The sequence below is a fragment of the Aphis gossypii genome, chromosome 3, assembly GCF_020184175.1.
Source record: "Aphis gossypii isolate Hap1 chromosome 3, ASM2018417v2, whole genome shotgun sequence".
Classification (NCBI taxonomy): domain Eukaryota; kingdom Metazoa; phylum Arthropoda; class Insecta; order Hemiptera; family Aphididae; genus Aphis; species Aphis gossypii.
The window spans coordinates 2,014,659-2,028,302 of NC_065532.1; the positions used below are offsets into that span (position 1 = coordinate 2,014,659).

A 13,644-nucleotide genomic window follows, 5' to 3' on the forward strand; every position below is an offset into this window, starting at 1 on the left:
GGAAAAGTGAATATTCTTAGTGCATTATTAAGATCAAAAGTAAAATTTTTCTGGTAGTTTTCGAAGAAATCGGGAAAAACAAAAAAAGTGACGGAAAAACAGGAATTTTTACCCAAAACCAGTTTTCGACTAATTCGATTTATTTATATAGTTATAACTCAAAAACTAATCCATCACTATAATGACTTGAAATTTTCACAAAATTAGTGTTATCTATATACAGTTAAATTTTCAAAATATTTTGACTTTTTTGAGTTATTTATAGACAACTGAAATTTTCGACTTTTCTAAGTATTTTTTTTTTGAAGTGTCGATAAAAAAAATTTGACTGCCCAAAAAAACTTGAAAATTTAATACAAAGTTTTATATGATTTATTCTTATTGTAGTTAAAAAAAATCAAAAATTGTTTGTCACAATTTTTTTTTATAAGCGTTTTTAGTTAAATAGTTATAGTCAAAATCGAAAAATTTACAAGTAATTTTGAAGTTGATTTTTTGTGTTTTTATCTTAGGTTATAAAATGCAATACTAAGTTTTTCATAAGTTTTCCTTCAAAACGTTTTAAAGAAAACGGAGCGTAATAATTATAGGAAACATTTTATGAACGTTTGAATTTTATATTTTTACGAAATCGCATAACTAAACGATTTTTCCTCAAAAGATTTTAAATATTTGTTATTATTCAAAAAGTATAAGTCGTAGATACTTGAAAATTTCATCAGTTATTTAAATTTGCCTTTTCTTTACATAATTTAACTTTCAAAATATTTCGATTATTTTAATGCTATTTATAGGCATTTGATATATTCGTATTTGTTTATTTTTTTTTTATAAATATCGATAAAATTTTTTTGGCCGAGTCAAAATACTTTAAAATTCAATACAAAGTTCCTCATAAGTTAGTCTTATATTGATTCAAAAATTATAAGATTACATAGGTTCAATTTATTTTTATTAGCGTTTAAAGTTAAAATATTGACAAAAATTCGTTAAAATCATGAATATTTAAATATGTAATACAAAATTTTCTATAAGTTTTGCTCACAATAATTATAAAAGAACTTATATTTTGGGGTATTCAAGTCATTAAAACATAAAGCAAATAATATAAGGAATATACAATTATTTATCTACTGAGCATTGCGTTTGCTTTACGGTATATTATATTATTAAATATACTTATAAACAATAAATAAGACTATTTTGAAAACTTTTTACTATAAATTATAATAGGTACTAATATACCAAAGTGAAATTAAAATCAAGGTTAAATTAAAAAATACCCAATGAATAGTATAACAATAGTATGTAATTATAAATAAAATGTAGATTAGGTTGTCTCAGCTATGAGTAAAATATGACTTCGTATATACTTGACAGTACTTACTGTTTTATTTTTTTGTTACTTTAGCTTCTTATTTAATACGAGGTTGTCCATATGATCTAGTTGGTTAATATACAAGTCTTTAAGTGCATTGTACTTATACTATTATTTAAAAATTGGCATAACTAAAAGTAGTTAAAATATTTAATTATGTAACTAATTTACATACATTTAGATCTAGTTTGATCATAATCTATAGAAGTATTTTTTTAATAAATGATATAAATATAAAAGAAATTAGAACAATGATTTCTTTGTGAAATAAAATCATACAAAATGACATCGTTGAAAATGTATAGTTCTGTATGTTGTTTTTGTTGAATAATGCTCTGACCAGTTCTAATTCGCATCAGCGGGAGAATGGAAATATTAACAAATATTATAACCCGTTGTCATTATCTATACTACGATTATTATTATGATGATCTATTCATTATATGTAATAAACTACTGAAATATAATGTTGTATACAATGTCTATGTATAAGAAGAGTACAACAATAGAAATATCGTCGGAAAAACTTCATGTGCACTTTGATAATTGTCTTAAAAAAAAAAACACACAATTAAGTTCGATTCATAATCTGTGTCCGGTGAGCGTGTGATGATTTATGTTCAATTTTGGTACAAATCCAAATTCACATTATAACATTTAGGTGTAGGACCACCTCTGCCACTTATAGTGAGGGAACTACAAGCGTGGAGAAAAAAGTAGAAACAAACAACAAAATTGTTATTTTCGTTGTGGAATTTAGACATGTCAGTGTATACAATAACACTATTAGGACAATGTCGATTATATTTTCGTGGGCCGTGAAGTCCACTACAATTGACAAAAAAAAAGGGGAAAAAAATGGAAAAGAAAAATCGTTGTGTAATCACCACAGTGCATCAGTCATCAGACACAATGTATAGTAATGATGAAAATGTGGTTTTTTACTCGTACACTGCAGATAACGGTCTAAATGTTAATTGATTTTACGTTACTTAAATATTATTATAAATTTATAACTTCGCATTGTACGATTGCCTATACAGACGCGTTTGACGTGTGCGAGGACCCTTTTCTGTTAACAGTCTATTATCTTCGCAGATTTCTGTCATTGAAGCGACGGAGAAAGTAGGACAGATCTGATCTTGTGTACAGTAGTTGTTTGGAGAATAACGTGTTGAAAATTGGAAAATAATTCGCTCCGAAAACATCAATTAAAAATGAGAGTTTCAAATGTGTACCGTACTAAAAACAGCGTACAAAAAATATTTGACAAAAATTATTGTGCTACAAGAATAATGAGACAACTAATACTACTCAATACCTATATATATGTTATATAAACTAAAAAAGGCACTGTGCAGATATTATTTATTATTATTAAAGGCGTAAATATAATGTACATAATATTATTGTATTATTTTAATGTACCTACTCAAACATCATTCATGTTTATCTACAAACTACACGAAAATACAGTTAAATAACATCTTGATGGTTTTTCTCTTTTTAATATTTGAATACGTTTAAAAAGTGTCAATAGATTTTTACGATCGCTAACGTAAATATGTGTATGATTATTGGATTGGTTAACGCAACCTCAACATGAAAATACGGGTTAGATGACCACGAGTAAAAAAAAAATACATACGTAATTATGTTAATATTCAAGTGGCGGTCAGTATAATACAAGACAGTACAATTTCATGTCCATCGATTTATTTAATTGGCATGATATAACAATGCAAACTATTTTAAAAAGCACATAATATTACAGCACGTCATCAGTGATTTAATGCAATTCAATTCAAAAATATAAATAAATTATATATTTGCATTAAAATGTCGAATCGGATGTTTATAAAAATATAACTCAGAAATTCGTATTTAAATTTCTGACGAAACTCATTCATAAATGTGAAGTTGTTCGTATCGCAACAATATCTATTATTCATATAATATTTTGATCACCGATAATGAATAAAAAAAACTAATAAATACGATAACTTGAATTGTATGACTTGTGTTAAGCCGGATGTTAGTATTTAGCATATTATCTATTATCTTTTTGGTTAGTTGAGGCGGTATATGGAATAATCAGAAATAATTTTATGAATGCATGAATCAATATTTAAAATGCCATACAGTGCATTTATATTTAAATATATTACATGGTTGAATACTATGCATTTAATATTGTTAATATATAATAAATCATTTAGTTATTTAACAATTCTTTGAATTTTCCAAAAACAGTATACATTTAATCTATTCAGAAAATATAATATAATATTTATTTAAAATCGTAATGACTGGATAACATAGGGAGAGGAAATGGGTTTAAAATTGATACTTAAAGATTTAATTTATTTTACATAGTGTTTCCATATCGGTTGCTATTTGGAATGTTATGCAAAACAATAATAAAGCACACTATAATTTGATTTATGACACCATATTTTTACTCTTAAGACGTGACGAAACTAAATGTGTTCAATATTCGATGTGATAATAATAAATATGAATATGTTAATATGTTTCATAACCGTTATGAACACCAAACCCCCAAAATAAATACAGCGAAATGTGTTAATTTTAACAATTGAATTATACATGGCGAGTGTTTTAATTAGGAACTTATAAGTAAAATATTAAAAGTATCATTATTACCTCAGATTAACTTGAGTTTGCTTAATGAATCCCTAGATACTATGTAAGTCTATACACACACAAACATATATATATATATATGTATACGTTCACAATTATAATTTAACTATGATAGGTCAATTATAGTTCACGCCTGTTAGATACTTATTTATCGAATAACATAAAAATAAAACGAAAAATAATTATTTGATAATTATAACGAGTGAAAAATTAAAGTAAAAAATTAAGCTTACTAAACATTTAATAGTATAAAGCCAATAAATTGAATGTGAAGTAATAAACGATTGACTATATGTCATCTAAAATAGGAAAGATATACTTAGCAGTATACCTATAATTTATATATATTTATTGGGTGAAGGTTTGTTTTTACAAAGTTCACAAACCATTGTCAATAAAAGCCTGGTAGATATAATATACGTTTGTAATAGTAGTGTAGGTTTTTAATTAATTCTTGTTTTTAACCTACACATGGGCTCATATGTTATATAAATTACTATATTAGTAGAGGTTTATTGAATTTTTTTAAAAAACAAAGTAGTGTATTTCTAGAGTTATAATGATCTATTGCCTGACAATCCTTAAATATTTATAAATAACGAACTCTTTAGTGCAAAAATTTATATTGATTTTCCGTGTGATATATATGAATTATGATATTATATTTATATAACTTATAAAATAAAATTATGAGAAGGAAATTATGTACGATAATTATTAATTATTATAATAATAGTGTTAAGTACATAAAAATTATAAATCATTATTTATTTTAAAAATTTGAGTTGAAACTTAATTAAATATTTTTTTAATATTTTTATAAATATTGTTTGATTGTTCTTTGTTTAATTTTTTAACTTCGTGACTTGTAGAAAAATATATAATATAAATACCGTTATACATTATCATAAACAAATAATTATTATGGTAGTTTTTTATGATTTTTTTTTAGTGAGTATAATATTATTTCAAGTGTCATTTTATTGTGATACACAATTTTTCTCTTTGAATAAAATTTTGATGAGAAAATTAACACGATGCTTTTGACTAGAATATAAAAACCAGCTGAGATAAAACTTTAAAATGGCAATAAATTAAATACCTACGAAAAACTTTGTTTAACACATTATCCCAATGGGATTACAATAGTTATTTTCAAAACTAGATTTTTGAATAAATTGTAATTAGTATGCGTGGGAGTTTTAATAATGTAATAAATGGATCTGTTAATATTTAAAAAATGTTCACTACATTTTTATTTATTACATTAAAGTCATTAAACAAAAATATATTATTATTTTATATAATATAGTAAGCATATTATAACCATAGATGTTTATTGTTTAATATATTATTATTAATTTTAATTAAATAAAGGTTTTAAAGTTAATGTAAGTAGTTGTAGCTTCATTATAGATTTTATTTTATCTAATGAACCAATTGTTTACTTAAATATGTAAAATATAAGTTATAACCAAGTTATATAGAAACTCTTGGTTATAAAATATTGGTATATGAATTAAAATTTGTTTAATAGCTACATACTTATTAAAAATATATCGTATTAAAATATCTGTTGAATCATTTTTTTACCAGTCATTTTTTGTAAATCTAATCTAGTAAGCCTATTCCGATTTTTAAGTGTACTTTTTTTGGTTAATATAGACAAATTAATAACTATTATTCTAGTATTTTATTACATTGACTTTTTATCATTTATAAATAAATAATAAATAATATATTGATGTATTGTAATGATTAATAATATCAGATAATATGTGTCGTGTATTTATATATATATTATAATGTATCTCAATTGTATATACCATATAAGCGAATGTACCTATAATTCAAAACAATTTAATAAAAATAACCGAAATTAAAATATTGTTTACATTTAAATTTTTAAATAATAAATAGTTAAATTTTATAGTAAATAATAACAATTTGGGATAAAAACATAGCTTTATATTATTGTATATTTCTTCATGTACGTTGAAAAATGATTGCTTGAATATTTGATAAAATTGCAGTAACGGTATTAGTTATTTATAATATGTTTATGCTTAATGTCCTCTAAGTAAATGTCTGATTTTGTAATTATAAAATATAAAAAAAATGTTGTAAACTAAAATGTATACTACAATTATTATATATTAAATAGTTTACTGACTTTAATTGAATATTACGAAACAACATGTGCAAAGTGACCATTGAATATCATAAGTTAAAATAGATAAAAAATAAAATTATTTATATATTTTTATGTTGTTTAATGTATACTTGTGCTAGATTCAGTGAGAAACGGGCTTTGCGTCTATGAGTGCTTATCAAAAATGCCAATAAACTTATTATTATATTTTGTATTTTAAATTACTAATTCAAAAAAAAAAAAAAAAATGTGCGAATGAATATTTAGACTGTAGATTATATCGATTCGTATTATGAAACGGATCAGCGTAATACATTTTTAATATTAGCGTATTCATTGATTTTTTTTTTTGGCGATTCACCTGTTGATTAATTTCCGGTGCTCTGAGACGCCGTCACCCTGATATTTTACGTACACTCGCAATATTAGGTAGGTAATATTGGTTGTTACACTGTGGTACAAGTACAGTACGAGATGAATACTAAATCCAATAGATGACTGTATAGATAGATAGATAGATGGTGATTGGGTAAAATGGGGAGGGGGACTTACGGTGGCTTCTTAAAATATTTTAAAGCCATCTCCTCTAAGAAAATTCATATTAGTCGAGTATTATTAATTTACAACTTGTAATATTGTTTATTTCTTTTTTAAATTATTTGGAAATTGGATTTTGTTTTGGAAAATTTTTTGAGTAAGTCGTAAGTTTTATCTTTGTTTCAACTGTTATTTTTAACATGAAAATGAAAAAAAAATATTTTATTAAAAGTATTATAACAAAAACAAAAATTGGATGTTTTTGATCATTTGTTGTCGTATTTTTTTTTTTTTATTTAAATAAAATATAAAAGATATTGTATTATAATATATGTTTGGTTATTATTTATTATTAATTTTATTTTTTACATATCATGGCGTAGTTACCCAATATAAATAATATTTATGACGACGTGAACAAAACTATTTAAAACTCATTTATAAGAAAAGCGAGTAGTTCCAGTTGGGCGAATATTTTGTCTACCTATTTAAGTGTAAGCTTTATTTAAGCTTGGTTTAGTTATATTACTAATTGTTTGTCTATTTAAGAATAAGATTTATTTAAAAAGAAATTAACTTCTCTATTTAAAATTAAATTTAATCTCCGAATGACTGTTTTGTATTGCATTATACATTCTTTTTAGGACCATTAAACTTGGGTCATATTATCGGCATAAAATAATAATAATAGATTATAGGTGCTCGGTTTCTTTTAATATCGTACAACAATAAATTATAATGAGTATGGGTAACTAGGTATATACTACTACAGTATAAACTCTGAGCGATTGTGATACTATTGATTAAAGTAATTTCATTAATTCTTATTATTATCATTATTCAACGTCAGGCTTATCATTATTACGTATTATGTACACATTTAACATTATAGCCGAAAATCACCCACGCTGCTATGAACACTCGTCAATATAGGACATAGGTAATAATATAATGTCCCGTAAATGTTGTTAAATCCATAGACCGTTTATATTATTTTATAAGGTGTACTGTGGTTAAACCGAATCGTGTTTACTTATTGCTCGGGAACGTGCACATTATAATATATAATATGTCTATAATAGAATAATACTATTATACATTACTATATAATACTATAACCGCTGCATATGTCTTATATCTATCGTAACAATACGACGTGCATATTATAATATCATATATAATATAGTCTACAATTTACTCTATAGAGGTATTTTTCCTCGTCAATTATTCCACGCTTTTACTCGAATCGAAACGTGGCGGTTCCTATTTCATATACTCTACAGGATGGTCTGTGCTTCTATACCGTTTTTCAATTTCTACGACTATTATCTATACCTACGATCTATATCGTCCAGAACATCAAAATCCACCCTGTATATGCATATTTATTTTTTGTTACCATTTACCTATACGCAGGATTACATCTAAAAACCTACCGAGAGTAATCAATTTGTCACGGCGTACCGGTCGAAATACAATATTGCGCTCATCTGCCCAACAGCCAATATTGACCACATTTTTATCATATTTTTTTTCTTTTCATCGAAACTCAAAAATATTTAACTTTTTAAATTAATCATATTGAAAATCCATATGTTCAATCATGATTAAAATCAAAAAACAACAATTGATTAATTACGAATATCTATTATAAAAATACAATAAAATATCAAAACTTAAGAAAATATAGTGGTGTAATTTATACTTCAATATTCTATGGATAGGAGTGGGTTTTTAAAAAATATGCTTAAAACGAGTCATGAGCTCAGCGATACATTCTATCATTTTAAAATAATTGCAAGACGATTGGATTAGTAATTTCAAAGATGAATGTTACAAAGATTCTCATTTTCATATTTATATACAATATTATACATAGAGTATTTTATGATAACTTACTGTGGCTAACAAAAAGTTAAGAGTATATTCTGATTAATAATAACTTTTATAATTGAATTGTGTTTTTTCCTTTTTTTGTTTAGAGTAAAAGCATAGTGTCATATTTTTCCTATAACACGATATAAAACTACCTAGTAAAAAAAAATGATCCCTATCAAATAATGTTTATGTGTTAGAAATTAATATCATGCGAATAAAAACTATTGAAGTATCAACAAAACGTTGTATTTCCATAGAAAAATAATGTTTCAATATTTTATTCTTTAGTTAAGAAATCTCTATTATAATAATATTGACATTTAAAAAAGTATAGGAAATTTATTTTATAAATTAGAGGGTATAACATTGGTTATACATTATTATTTAGGCGTGTTATTCATTAGATACAAGTTCTTAAGTTAAATAAAAGTATATTAACAAGTGAATTGTATGATTAGCTATATAGAAGTATAATTTTTTGCAAGTTTATTTTACATTTTAAACTAATTTAATTTTTGTTATTAATTAGTATAGGGTTTTATAAATATTTATTCTTGAATGTGATTTTCAAATCAAATACTAATACAGTTTATCTTTTTTTTATACAGATATACAATCATATATACAGTCATTAATAAAGAAGAAGAGACAAGAATATTATCCTATACCATTTAATACGTCATAATACCGTAAGTACTTAGATAATTTTATTTTTATTAATCATTAATGGTGATGGAAAATGTTGTTTAATGTAATAGACAATAGTAGACAAATAATACAAATCGTATCGTAATGAAATAATTTGAGCATATTATAGCTATATAGAACTATAAGATATTTAACCATTCAAGTGTATTGTTATTTTATAGTTAATAAAAATTTACAGACAAACATATTTAAAATAGAACAATTAAATAATTAAGCAGGCACCCTATCTACTTAAAATCTTTTTTAATATTTATTATTCTATAGTTGACTAGTTACAATTTAAAAACCTATACGGTTTAAAAATCTAAACAAATTACTTTGGTAACTATTAATTTAACATTTTAGCAAATTAAGAGCCTATAAAAACAGATCATAGCTTATGAATATAGTAAAACTAAACAATTGATTAATTATTTAGAATAACAGTTTTAAAAACGATTATCTGTTAGTATTTTATTCTAATAATAAAATTGATCTCTTATAAATTATAAGTTATAATATTATTTTCTTATGCTAGGTAATTATTATTTATAAATTATAATAATTATAAGTATTTACGTATGAAATTATGTTAATAATTTATGTATAGTTGTCTTAGTTGATATCTATTAATATGAAAATTCGAAAAAAAATATTATGAAATAATTAAATTATGTATCCAAAAATAAAAAAAAAATAACTTCACTTATATATCAAAAATATTGAGATGAGTTAAATAGTATATATTAGTAGAGTAACTAGTAAGACTTTCGATAAAGAGTGATATTTAGTTTCTATAGAGTATATAAGTTATGGGTAATAATAATTAGATTCTCGTACATCCGTTTACGCCACTTTCCCGTCATAACCATTTCAATTGAAGCATAATACGTAAAATAAAAAAAAATATAATATTTGTGATGTTAGAGGTGACGGTACTTATATTTTATTCACGCTAGAAAATAACCATCAAAGTGAAACAATAACCCAATGTTAAAGTTATTGTCTGATCAATTACATTATATTTAAGTAATTTCTGGATTGTTAGGTATAATATAATAGTTTCTACAATATATCACTACGGATGTCTTCACAGAAATCATAATATTAATTTACGGAAAATCGAATTGTTCCTTTCGACGTTCATATTCTATCGGCTTTATTATATAATATATACCAGTACTACAACCAGAATTTTTTTACCGTTTGTGAGGGTAGGGTGGTATTGGTAGTGGTGATGGTAAGTTTCTAATCGAGCAAGTATTTTGTGTCTCCATCACATTTTTTTCAATATGAAATTAAATATTTTAACTTAAATTATGATGATAGGTTGCTTATATAAAAATAATTATAAATTTATAAACATTAATTTATTATTTACAAAGTATTAGTTTATGTTGTAAGGTGGTACATGAAGTCCCGTGATATTGCTGTGTATTTTAGTGAACACTATACTAATATCTTATAGGGATAAATGAATAGAATACGTATAATAATTAATAAGTACTGAACTATTATATATTAGCATATTACTATAAAAAATAACCTGTAGGTACATCCTTTGAATTCATAATTCATTAATTGTTGTCCGATTGTATATGAAATTTATTTTTGAACTTAAAAGTAGCCGTTGCCAGAATGAGATGTTAAAATAATACTATACGTATATACTACATTCATAGTCTAGTAATTCAGTAGGTTAAAAATTATATTAAAAATGTTTTAACATAATTAATTGAAATTAACTGAGGGAGATTATTTGAAAAATTGGTTTTTTTATGCAATAGGAGAATTTTTCAATATTTTCATATCCCGAATACCTTATTAATCTTAATGAAAAGTCTAAACGAGTAAATCTCTTGACAATATTATCATAATATAAAATACGCACACGACGATGTATAGTATTACAACAGGCGTTTGGAATTACGTGTTAATTCGTCGTTTTAACGTGTAAAACGCTTTCAATTTATTTTATATTGTTATTATTATTATACCATTTATATTTTATACCTACTCGACCGGATCAACGCTGCAACAAGTGCGTCTCGCGTGCCGATGATCTTTAGTCGATTTCTCGCGACCAATTATTACCTACTATAATTATAATCATTATTGTTATTATCTGCTATATTTCTGCAACTATCACAGGTATACAGAGTGATTCAGAAAGCATATACTCACCATCCTTTAATAATAAATTTGTTCAAATTTTAATTTTTGGTATTTTTTTTCAATATACCTTCTTAAATACCATATTTTATTTTTTTTTGAAGTATTTTAAGACTATTCTGTGACGATACAAACTTCTATTTTTTAAATGGATTTCTGTATTTTACTGTAAATTATTGAATAATTAAAAAAAAATTTACATACAAATTATAAATGCAGATTGATTAATTCGATTTATTAAAATTTACAAATGATTAAAGTCTCTATATCTTCCAAATCCATTTTCATGAATTAGGTATGGACATATATTAATATTTTCTTTAGTACATAAAACATAAAGTTAAATAACTTAAGAACTACTCGTTATTAATTTATAGTAGAAAAGGGGGGTTGTCAGTTAAAAAACAAAAGTTTGAAAAACCACATTACTGAAAAAAAAGGATGAAGTATGCTTGCTGAATCACCCTGTACACGTATAACATTATAGGACGTGCTATTATTATTATGGTTGTTATTAGCAGGTATTATAATACATCGTATCCGTTCCGAGTTGGTGCGTGTCGTTTCGGGAGGCCGCCGCTGACACACGTATCGCCGCGCGTAACAGCGCAACGCCGTTTAGTCGCCCGTTTATTATTACAATATTAAGAGCAATTTGCCGGTCCCCCCACGCAAGTAATAAATAATTGTGTGTGTATATTATTGTATATTATGCGGTATAGCAATAATAATAATAATAATAATATATACCAACTACATAATATATATATTAAATATTATATGTATATAACGGTACGTTAGACGAATCTGCGAAGGTATAGTTGGAAAAATCTGCAGCAGACGCGAAAATGTAGAAACGCGCCTGTTTTCTATTATATTTTGTGTACACGTATTAAAATATATATATAGGGGCTTCCATTGAAATTAAATAATGAACTGCTACGCGTTTTCGTTGAATAAATTCAAACATTTAATTATTATTATTATTATTATTATTATTATTCCAAGTTATTAAACTTAACATAACGTATACACTAAACATATAACACAATTTTATACTCAACGAATAGAGAACGATCATGTTTTAAATTCAAATGATGGATATAACTTATAACTATACACAAGTACACAACTGCATAGGTACTGATAAATGTAACTCGTGGATAAAATATAGACAATATAGGCGAGATATTCATAAGACGTTTTAAGTTATAATATGGTGACACGATTTCGTAGTAAATTTGTAAAGTAAAATATTTGTTTATTCATTTCTGGTAGTGTATATTGCTATATATAAAATATTTATAAGAGTATAATATATTATCCTACTATATGCTCAATACTCGTAAAACGCATGTATTATGATTTATCGTTGTATAATAATTCTTTTTTTATTTTTTACGAAAAACTAAATTTGATTTTTGCTTGCCGATAGTACATTTTTTTACGTGACGAATACAAAAACACCAAACAAAAATACAAACACTAATAAAAAAAAAAAAGTTTTCATATAATATAACAACAATTATTAAACAATCGTACAGTGTCTTATACATTTCTTGCGGTCGAGATTGCGTTCAAATTATACACCACAAACACGCGTATAATTTTGTTTATCTGTCCTATGTATACATATATTTTACTCGCGTAACATAAACCTATTGAATGCAACATTCAAATATTTGTGTAGATTGTTTTGAAATGGAAAGTATTTTAAGTATAGTGCCAACCAATCGTCAACTAGAGCAAGTAGTTGAAATTAATTTTAACTAAATAATATTATAATAGATTATTTTTTAATTTTTACTCTGATTTTCACGGGAAAAAACAATTTCGGGTCACGATAACAATAATTGCAGTAGTGTACCTATCAAATAACTATAATTTATATTGTACTTATTCTACTTCTCCTAATTTTAAGTGAACATAAATAATAATGATCCTGAATTACTATCCATCGCGTTATATTTATTTAAAATTGTATAATTAAGCGTATAACGAGTTGAGTATTTTTTTTTATGTACTTATGTAATGTTTTTACATATTACAAGCACGTAAATGTAAATTGTTTTTTGGAAAAATGATTAGCTTAAAGTATTTTCTTAAACGTTGCTTACTAAACTTTTCAAAAATGAAATAACTTACTTTGGTATATTAAATAATAGTGGAGCAA

General features: G+C 24.6%; 1 protein-coding gene across 2 annotated transcripts in view; it reads left to right on the forward strand.

The window, feature by feature from the left end:
• The window catches only part of LOC114121224 (extracellular serine/threonine protein CG31145), a 75,884-nt gene that overhangs the window by 14,027 nt on the left and 48,213 nt on the right, over positions 1-13,644 (forward strand). For both annotated transcript variants that reach the window (XM_050202682.1, XM_050202684.1), the window contains exon 3: positions 9,221-9,301. The gene's annotated coding sequence lies outside the window, so the exon portion shown is untranslated. The remainder of the gene's footprint in view (positions 1-9,220; positions 9,302-13,644) is intronic.